The following is a 9,953-nucleotide window of genomic DNA, read 5'->3' as shown; positions in this document are numbered from 1 at the left end:
AGGAAGTTGGCGACGCCCAATGTTGTTAAGTAGAATAACATCTTTTGGTACCACCTTTTGAAGTCAGATCCTCCAAACTTTGATGGCTTCTCGGCAGGTGGCATCATTCTTGGTGCCAAATGTGTCGCGCTTGGTCCATGAAAGAAACCAATCCCGTTGCCCCCGAAGGGACCAACATTTTGGTTGGGCATAGAGCCCCCACCATTCATGTTGGGCATAGAGCCCGCCATGGTTGTACCGGACCCGAAGGAACCAACACCCGTGTTGAACTCGAAGGGCTCAACACCAGATCCATTAAATGATCATATGGACCACTAAAAGTGGAATCAATCGATCCACTCAAGGTAGATCCACCAATGAGCCTAAAGGGGTTTGTGAACCCCAATGGGGTTGTTGATGAAGAGGTAGTGAACCCGGGGGTGGGAATCATCATCGGATTCGACGAAGTGTTGACCGGTGCAGTGGTCGACATGGTGGAGGGAGTTGCACAGCCGGTGGTGGCAGCGGTGGTGTTGAATTCAGTCGACATCTCCAGCAAAGGTCTTAAGTTTCGAAAGTCTTAGTTTCAGTTAAGTCCAAATTCCTTCAAAGGCAAGTTATCTCGTCTTGCGATTGTTGGTTTTTGGAATTACAAGAGATAAAAGCCGGGAGTAATACAACCCAAAAAAGGAATACAGAATAACAAACTGAAACAAAATTACAAGATGGAAATCGAAACAGTAAATCGTAAAGAGTATTTTAGCCGAGTCGAGGAGTCCTCTTTTCGCAAGACGAGATACGCCCCGGTAGTGCTCTCGGATTGGCGTTTCGTCCCTAAAGATAAAACGGCTACGTCTCTGGCGAAGCAGCACCGCTATCAGCAGAGCTCCGGCGAACTGGATAGAGGAGAGAGTAGAGCTTTGACAGAAAGACAATGCACAGAGAGAGATAGAGCTTATGAATGCAGAATGCTTGAGTGTTTGGTGTATGAAATGCATGGAATGACAAGCCTATTTATAGGCTCAGTCCACTGCAGGGGTCAACAGCCATGATGGTTGTCATCATTGCAAGACCGTAACCGCCGACCATTACAAGGCGTTACGAGAGCTGGAGAGGCTTTACCGCGTCAAACTGACAAGGTGTCACCCCGCTTGGCTCGCTGACATGGAAACGGTGGTGGTCTAAAAAGAACTAGACCAACCTTGGGTCGAACCCAAGCACCGAGCCCCACGACCAGGCCCAAAGAACAGTCCACGGGCACGAGCTCGAGGCTCGCGGCGTGACGAACAGCGGCGTGGGCGTGTGGGTTCTATAGCCCATCTTAGTCCACTATAATTATTACATGGAATAATTCTTCTTATTAAATACTTGATTAATAAGGTTGTAACTTCCAATGTGGGATAATTGACTCTCTTAATTAATCTCATGACTTCTCTCGTAACTCATTTAATTAGTTTGCAATTTTGCACAACTTAAATCCATTATTTCTCACTCACCGGGAATTGGATTTGAGAAAATGAATATACCACAGTCATCTAATCCGAACGTAGATCGACGCTATATCATTTAATTTCAAAAAATTAAATGTCTCGTTGAAATTATAATTGGTCAAAATCCTTTGACCGGGCATAGATTCCAACACTAATAATATTTATATAATTACATAAAAGTATGTTTTAATGGAGTATATTTTTCACTAATTATTACACCTTCGAACAATTTTGTATTATCGTTATTCATAACAATATATGTAAAAAACGCAGCAATAAGGGTTTCGAATGCAGACTTGAGCTAGTTTCCAGTTTACTTATTTTTTTTCTCCCCCATTCCTAATCAGCCTAAAGCAAATTTATTTATAGAATTTATATATATAATATACACAAAAGTTGGTTCCAATATTCTTTTGTCACTAATTACTTAAATGATTTACATTATTGATATTGGTGTAATTTTATAAAACTAAGTATTATTGATATAAAAATATATTATCATAACAATTATATTCCATATGTAAAGAATTTTATTCAGCATAAAAATCAACAATGAATATTTATTAAGTTAAAAAATAAAGTTGATTTATAGAAATTAAGATATGACTAAGATATGAGAAAATATTAAAAGTTTAAATGACTAGAATAGATTATTTTATCTCCTTTAATATTAAATTATAAAATAGATATATATAACGTGGGAGTAAACTCGGATACTATTACAAATTTTTAATCCGTACACCTGAATTTTGAATTTCATATACCATGATTATGGAGTACTTACATGCATATATTGTAATGGCCACCATTTAATTAGCTTAACTTTTAAGATATTTATCAAACTACGAATGAATGCCATTTTCTAGTTACTTTAATTTCGAGAAATATACAACCCTAATGTTCGGTTACTCGATTAATGACTAACTTCGATCTAGAAATGAAGGAAATGAGCAAGGTTTGAATAAAAAAAATGAATACGTGTTCGTACATTCCTTTGAGTAAATAAAATACAATGTTATTATACTCCAAGCTATGACTTAGCTTCAAAAAAATAATAATAAAGAAAATAATACATAGGAATATCAAAAGGAAAACGCCTTGAATCTTTTATTCACGAGCCCAAAACCACACCCCTGCGGGCCGGGCCCAAACGAACTGTCGACCCAGAGCACTGGGCCCACTTCGCAGCACAACAGCCGGATCATTTCCCAACTGGCAAGACCACAGCAAATGTTAAGATTTATGAAGAGGAGAAAGAGAGAAACTTTTAGTAAGAGGAAGGAGACAACATTACCTTTCAAGGATGAAAAGCAAGTCTTGCCTAGAGTGGCAAGTGAGCTCCTGCATTGTCTTCCACTTCAACCGAGACCTGCTCAAACAAAACAAAGGAAATTAAATGAATTTGCAAGATACCAAGACTCAACTCTATCCAAACAAAGAAACGAGACACACCTACTTTAGTGAAAAGAGGCCAAACAATCCCAAAGGAGCATGGGACAGCCTGCAGCACTCCTAAACCCCAACCGATCTCTGCAGCCTTTGATTGTACATTCTGCAATACCAACAATCCACATTTTCAAGAGTCCTATTTTCCTAGTACACCATCAGATTTCAGTTAAAGACTGCTGCAAAATCCTAAGAGTGTCCACAGTGGGGGAGCCGCGGCCCGTGGCTCGGGTGCGCAGCCCCCACTGCAGAGAGCCACGACGGGCGGCTAGGAGCCGAGAGCCGAGAGGGAGCCGCGGCCCATCACTGCAGCGGGCCGAGAGCCGCAGCCCGGCCACCGAAAAATATATATATATTTTTTGCTTCTTTTTTTATAAATACACACCATTTTCCTCAATTTTTCTACCCCAATTCAAACACCACTCTTTCCAATCTATTTCAATTCAACTTCTGAAATATGGTACTATAGAGGGAGCGCCGCATAGTGATATAGGTTTTCAGATTGTTTTTAAACTAGAAAAATTTCATTGTATAATTTTCCCCTTTTAATATAATACAACGAAGTTCTTGTTAAACTTTTTTTGGTTAGGTTGTGCAATTTTTTTTATTTACAATCTAAATTGTTTTATTTTAATTAAAATTATAAATATCATAAATTATAGTCTAATAAAATTTATTATAGTTAAATTAAAAAATATCATTAAAAAAAGCAAACAAATTAATTTTTATTTTAGAGTGAGCCACATTTCATGGCCCTTGTTATTTACCATTGTGGAGAGCCCAGGAGAGCCACATTTGTTAGCCGGGCAAACTTTGGTGGCCCTTGAGGGCTACCATTGTGGCCACTCTGAAAGAGAGGATTTGCAGCAGGAAAGGAAATATAGTAGCCCCTTTAACGGCACCAAGTACATCAAGGCTGGCCTAAAAAATCCTCCCTCACACACATCGAACGCCCCTTCCACATAGTTGAGCTTTACACAACAAAATTTTGAGAGTAAGAGAGCAACAAGTGGTGTAAATCCAGCAAGAGGGTCCCTTTCAAGACAACTGCAACTTGTAACAAGTAAAACACAACAACACCTCTATGCATCATGTCTAGGCAAACACAGTAGATAGCCGAGATCAAGGACTTAGAGCATCCACAATCGTGCTCTTGCCAGCGGCACGGTTGTGGGCCCGATCCCACTTTTTCTGCCTGCTCTCTGGCAAGAGCACAACACCCACAGCTGTGCTCTTCCGCAAGAACGAACACAATTAATTTAAAATTCAATTACACAAAAACATTTCTATAATACTAAAATTCATTAAAAAACCACAATAAATATTACAAATTACAAATAAAATAAAAAAGATATAATTAAAATCCTAAAAATTAAAAATTACATAATTAAAATCCTAAAAATTAAAAATTACATAATTAAACTCTTAAAAATAAAAAATTACATGATTATTGGCTAATATTACTTAAGGAAGACTACACATCCGGCGGCACCAACCCCAATTGTTTTTTGAGACCCAATATCATGTCCTCGTGCGTTTGAAGTTGCGTGGGGGTCATAGTTGACCTATCGACCATATTGAATTGGGCCAAAAGGGCCCACAACAAGTTGTTCGGGGGTGGAGGTGGAACATAGGGTGCGGGTTCGGGGGCGGGGGCCGATGGAGTCGCGGAGCGCCGGCAGTCGGCCGCCGCCTTCTTCCTTCCTTGCGGTCGGCGTTGGGAACCGCTTGGTCCGGCGTCGGGGCTACCCAAGTTAGCTCCGGCGAGTTGACTAGCCACTTCTTCGGAGCCGGAGTCGGATAGGGATACCGACCTTGACCGTTTGGAGGAGCCGCTAGAGGAGGATGTTACGCCTCCCATATACCTCGGGTGAAACCGCGTTTCCTGCCAAACGTTGAGGTACTTGAACGACTTTCAGTTCAAGGACTGGTAGGTGCTCAGCGCGGCAGTGATGATGTCGACCTCGCTCCGGCCGCTCCCGGCATTCCGCGACTCCTGGAGGAAATAACCATTGAACTTGCCAATTTATTCGTTGGCTCGGCCGATGCAGTTGCGCACCATACTCTCGTTGCACTCGATCGTTCCCGGCGGCCGGTTTGCATTGTACCGGCGAGAGACGCGCCACCAAAAGTGATCGCCGGATTGGTTCGTGCCAACCGCTACATCTTCGGAGATTTCAAAGTACGCCTTGAACAATTTATCCATCTCCGCCGGAGTGTACGGTGTGCGGACACCGGCGCAAGTAGGAGGAGTCGGAGTTTGGGAAGGGGCGGTCGACCTAGGCTCCGGTGTCCACCCGTATCGCCCTTCGGAGGCACCTTGGTCGTCGATTGGGTATGGCCGGTAGCCACCCGGAACGGCCGAATCTTGGGTGAGAGGAGGGGCCGAATATTCCGTTTCCGGACTAGGAAACGGTTATCCCCCCGAACCATTGGGGGTTCCAACCGTGAGAAGGCGGGTTGTCATCGCCTTGGCCGGACATTGTTAGGGTATGAGAGAATGAAGATGAAAATGGATATGAGAGAATGAAGATGAGAATGGATATTGGAGAATAAAGATGAGAATTGTGTAGTTTGATGTGAATTTTTTGGTGTGAAAGTGAGTATTTATAGATGAAAGTATGTATTTTTGGGGGGAAAAAAATTTAAAAAAAGTGTAAAAAACATTTATAATTTTTCTGAGAAGTGAATTTTTTTTTATTTTTTCTCGATTTTTTAATTAAAAACCGATTTTAAATAATTTTTTTTTAAAGGCAACGGCTATGTTGTTGCCCAATCCCGTGCCGCCACGTCAGCTGCTCGCTGGCGTGGCGCTGGCGCGGCGCTGCTCGATGCTCTACGGCGAGCGGCGCGAGTGCAGCGACGGCGGTGCTTCGCCTTGCCAGCGGCGCGGACGGCGGTGGCGACCGTCGCCACCGTTGCGGATGCTCTTAGGATGAACAAATCACAGTAGCCTCAACAATCAACACATGCCCAAAAATATTCCGTAGACTGATTCTTAGGCTTAATGACATCAACAGTAAGTCCCAAAAAAAATGATTAATTCGAACAAAGAGCCGAATTAGAACGGGGAAAGGAGCGTAGAGACTTAGCAACTGGTCGTCGAGACGGAGTGGCTCACTGACAGGGCCGCAGCCGACGGTGGTGTTGACTGTCAGCGTAGGCGACGCCTATTCGCTATTCCGACGGTACAGATCGCCGAGCCACCGGTGAGACGCCGCGACGTCGCTGACCACCGGGAGGACACAGGCGCTGGTGACAGCGGTTCCACCGAAAGGGCGACGCCCCCTCCTCTGCTTCGACGGCGCAGAGACGACGAGGGAGGCGGCAGACGGAGGCGTCGGCAGGGGTTTAGCCAGCTCCGAGCCTAGCTCGACGGAGGGAGACCCGACGGAGGAGGCTACACAGCCGCGGCGTCGGCTGGGGAAGAAGGCGGTGCCGCGTGGAGAAGGAGTCACGGAGGCGGCGACGGTTGGGCTGTTAGGACGGACGAACGACGCCGGCTATAGCGCGAACTTCAAACCGCTGGAGTCGCAGGCACGGGAGACGCGAAACGCCTGCCGGAGGAAGGGACGGCAGAAGGAGAGGACGCCTCCGTGAGGCGCGACAAGGGAGGCTGCCCTGTGATGTCGACGAGAGGAAGGAGAGAGATTCAAATTGGGGATTTTGAAAGGGGTTTGACCGAATTGGGAGCATTTTTTTGTTGGGCTGTTTCTTTTCTTTTCTTGCTGGCCCATAAAGAATTTAAAGTGGTAGTGGGCTAAAACTTTAATTAAGTAGGAATTGAGCCTTTAATTTTAAATAAATGAATGGAGTGGTTCTTTAAGTTTTGGGCCTGCTATGTTGATTTTATTCACGGGCCCTCCTAATGTGTTTCCCGATCAAATAATTGATGGCCGCTACTAAATCCCGCAATGACAAAATTTAATTCCCGGATTTTATTTTAGGGCTCAAATATGTAATGTTAAGAAATAGTACGCTAATAAATTCCAAAATGATTAATAGACCTAGTATCTACCTTAATGCTTAAATAATATTTGCATAGGAGCTACTAAATCCCGCAATGACAAAATTTAATTCCCGGATTTTATTTTAGGGCTCAAATATGTAATGTTAAGAAATAGTACGCTAATAAATTCCAAAATGATTAATAGACCTAGTATCTACCTTAATGCTTAAATAATATTTGCATAGGAGCTACTAAATCCCGCAATGACAAAATTTAATTCCCGGATTTTATTTTAGTGCTCAAATATGTAATGTTAAGAAATAGTACGCTAATAAATTCCAAAATGATTAATAGACCTAGTATCTACCTTAATGCTTAAATAATATTTGCATAGGAGATAATGCCCTCTTGACTATATAATTTTGTGAGTCTCCACATAATTAAATATCTCGAATTAATTAATGCTCAAGGACTTTCTAGGAAATAAGGAAAGAGGAATAAAATGATCATGCACTTACGATGCATACACGACAAATTATTTAGATTCTTAAGCCTATTTTAAGTATACTTTATTTTCTAAAGGGACGTCATCGCACGTCAAGTAAGACCAAGTCGAGGAACTTTCAATTAAGGAATTAAGCTCTGAGGTGGGCATTCTTTTCAAAACGTGATTTTAGTATGAATATGTGAATCCTTTCTAAATACGTTTGTCATGCCATGTTTTGTTTTTACGATTACCTATCTGCTTGGCTATGCCAATCATGTTAAATCGAATTCGGGTCCCAATAGGGCCGTAAACCCTACTCGGACTAGTGTACACATATGGGGATCGTGTGTTAACTTTCGAGTTGGCCGGTCCAGCGACCGTCGTGAAATGTGACTACATTCCCGGTTCACATACGATCAGATATGGTATTTATGTTTATGTGATTGCGCAATCAATTTTATGAAATGAAAGGAATTTAGTGACCCGGGCCTTTTAAAATGAAAACCCCGTGTTCACTCAACTATGGCTGACAAATAAAATAGAACTATTTTTGGCACTGCGCACACTGATTATATCAAGTACTCAGCCCTGCATGTTTCTTTTCTAACGTGCAGGTTGAACGTGGTTGAGGCGACGAAGGTGTTGGGAAGAGATCGTTAATAAGTAGTTAGGTAGCCCAAAGTAGTATGTCCTCATACATACTATTTTGTCTTGGAACCTTCTGCTGCATTAGAATTTTGTTCTAGGAACTTATGAATTTGGCTTTGTTACTCTAATTTGATCTGACTTTGTACCCATTCGCCTTCGAGACTATTCCCTCGAGTTAATTATTTCCTTTATAATGAGTTCATGATTGATGAAATTGTTTTAGTTACAAAATAGCTACGCTCACTAGTACTAGGGAGTTGTGGTCGTGACATATATTCAAATATTATATGTGAGAGAGCGGGGCCCAGCGGTAGTGTTATTTGATTTAGTTTTGCTTCGGGTAATTAATTAAAGGGGAAAAGGGAATAAAACTAAAATCTGCACTGTATGCATTTCATTTGTACTCCCTCCGTCCCCAAAGAGTATGAACTTTGGGTTCAGCATGAGTTTTAATGCATTATTCGTAAAGTAAGAGATAGATAGATAGATAGAGAAAGTTTTTTAAGTATTGTTAGTGGAGAATGAGTCTCGCCTTATTAGAGAGAAGAGAGTTTCCAAAATTGAAAGTTCATACTCTTTGGGGATGGACGAAAAAGGAAATAGTGCATACTCTTTGGGGACGAAGGGAGTAATATTTTGCGTTTTAAGCACAGCATCCTCTGCTGTGATATTTTCCACAGCAGAGGATCCACCCCCAGGCACTCCAACCTCGCCCCAACTAGGGATGAACATTCGGATTAGTTCAGTTTTTTACCTAAACCAAACTGAACCAAACATAAACAGAGTTTGTTTTAGATATAAGTATATTTCAATATATATGCAATTTTAAAAATAAATTCATTTTTTGGCTCTTTCAGTTTTTATACATCCAACCTGAAATAAACTGAATTTTACTAAAAATTTAAACTAAATAAAAAAAAACTAAGGGCGTGTTCACTTTCCAAGAATTGAGTAATTCTTAGCCCAATTCTGCCAATTATGGTTGTTCACCTTCCACTAATTAATTGGAGGAAGCATGAGATTTAATGAGAGGCTCGGCCTATTCATACGAAATGGGCAAGAATTGAAGTCTTGGATAATAAGATTTGTTTGTGCATTGGGCTCTCCACCAAGAATTAGACTTGATTTTACACATTTACCCCACTTTTCCACCTTACTACCTTCTCTCTCGCTCTTTCGTCGACTAAATTAGGGCAAAATAACTTCCGTCTGCGAAGGTCGACGAGGAGACTATTCCAAAAATTAAGTCGCCGGTGTGGTTTGACAAAGGTTTCATAACTTCGATCAACTCTGCGAAGTCGACATTCCCCCTCCAAATCGGTTGCAAATTTTCAATTTTTTTCGATTTAGCCCTTGCCTCTATGTTGTCTCATGGTCGACAGTTTGCAGCGCCGCGCTATTTCGTTGTTGCTGAAAGGATCAAATCGGATATTCGATTTTCGAGTATTTTGCTCACCCCTAGCCTCGCCGCCCCATGCGCACCCAACATGTTCCCCCTGCTCACCCCAACCGCCTCTAGGCGATAACAGCGACACCTCAAGTGTCCCGCGCCCCTAACATGATTTTAACAACACTGATTACAAGTACACTGTGATCTAATAACACAAAGAAAGAGAGAAGGGCACACACTATATCCACACTGAAGAAAACAAAATTGTACATAGATGAACAAATGGGAACAACATATTAGTACTATGTAGCAGTAGCACAGCTAAACTAATATATGAATCCCTAAAGCAAGATGAGTACCAAAGAACAAAATATTATGCATCAAATCCACCAATTCTGCAGCTAAATGACTACATCAGTGAAGCTCACTTAAAGGCTGCCATGCCGACCGAGGCGTCTCCACCGTGAGCCCTAAAATGATAATCTAAGCGGATAAAATGACAGTAACCTTATAAAAATGATACTCTGAGTTGATAAAATGATACGTTTACTGCTTTGTAGGTTT

The 9,953-nt window shown here is 41.9% G+C and overlaps 1 long non-coding RNA gene across 1 annotated transcript; it reads right to left on the bottom strand.

Moving 5' to 3' along the window:
- Nucleotides 1-2,566: 2,566 nt before the first annotated feature.
- LOC121803563 lies at nucleotides 2,567-3,046 on the bottom strand. The gene is made up of 3 exons (XR_006051071.1): nucleotides 2,926-3,046; nucleotides 2,764-2,838; nucleotides 2,567-2,681 (listed from the first exon to the last, which is right to left on the bottom strand). It is a non-coding gene; the product is annotated as an uncharacterized LOC121803563 (long non-coding RNA).
- Between the last annotated feature and the right edge of the window lie 6,907 nt (nucleotides 3,047-9,953).

Source organism: Salvia splendens, chromosome 5 (assembly GCF_004379255.2).
Source record: "Salvia splendens isolate huo1 chromosome 5, SspV2, whole genome shotgun sequence".
Classification (NCBI taxonomy): domain Eukaryota; kingdom Viridiplantae; phylum Streptophyta; class Magnoliopsida; order Lamiales; family Lamiaceae; genus Salvia; species Salvia splendens.
This window is presented reverse-complemented; position numbering and strand designations above follow the sequence as displayed.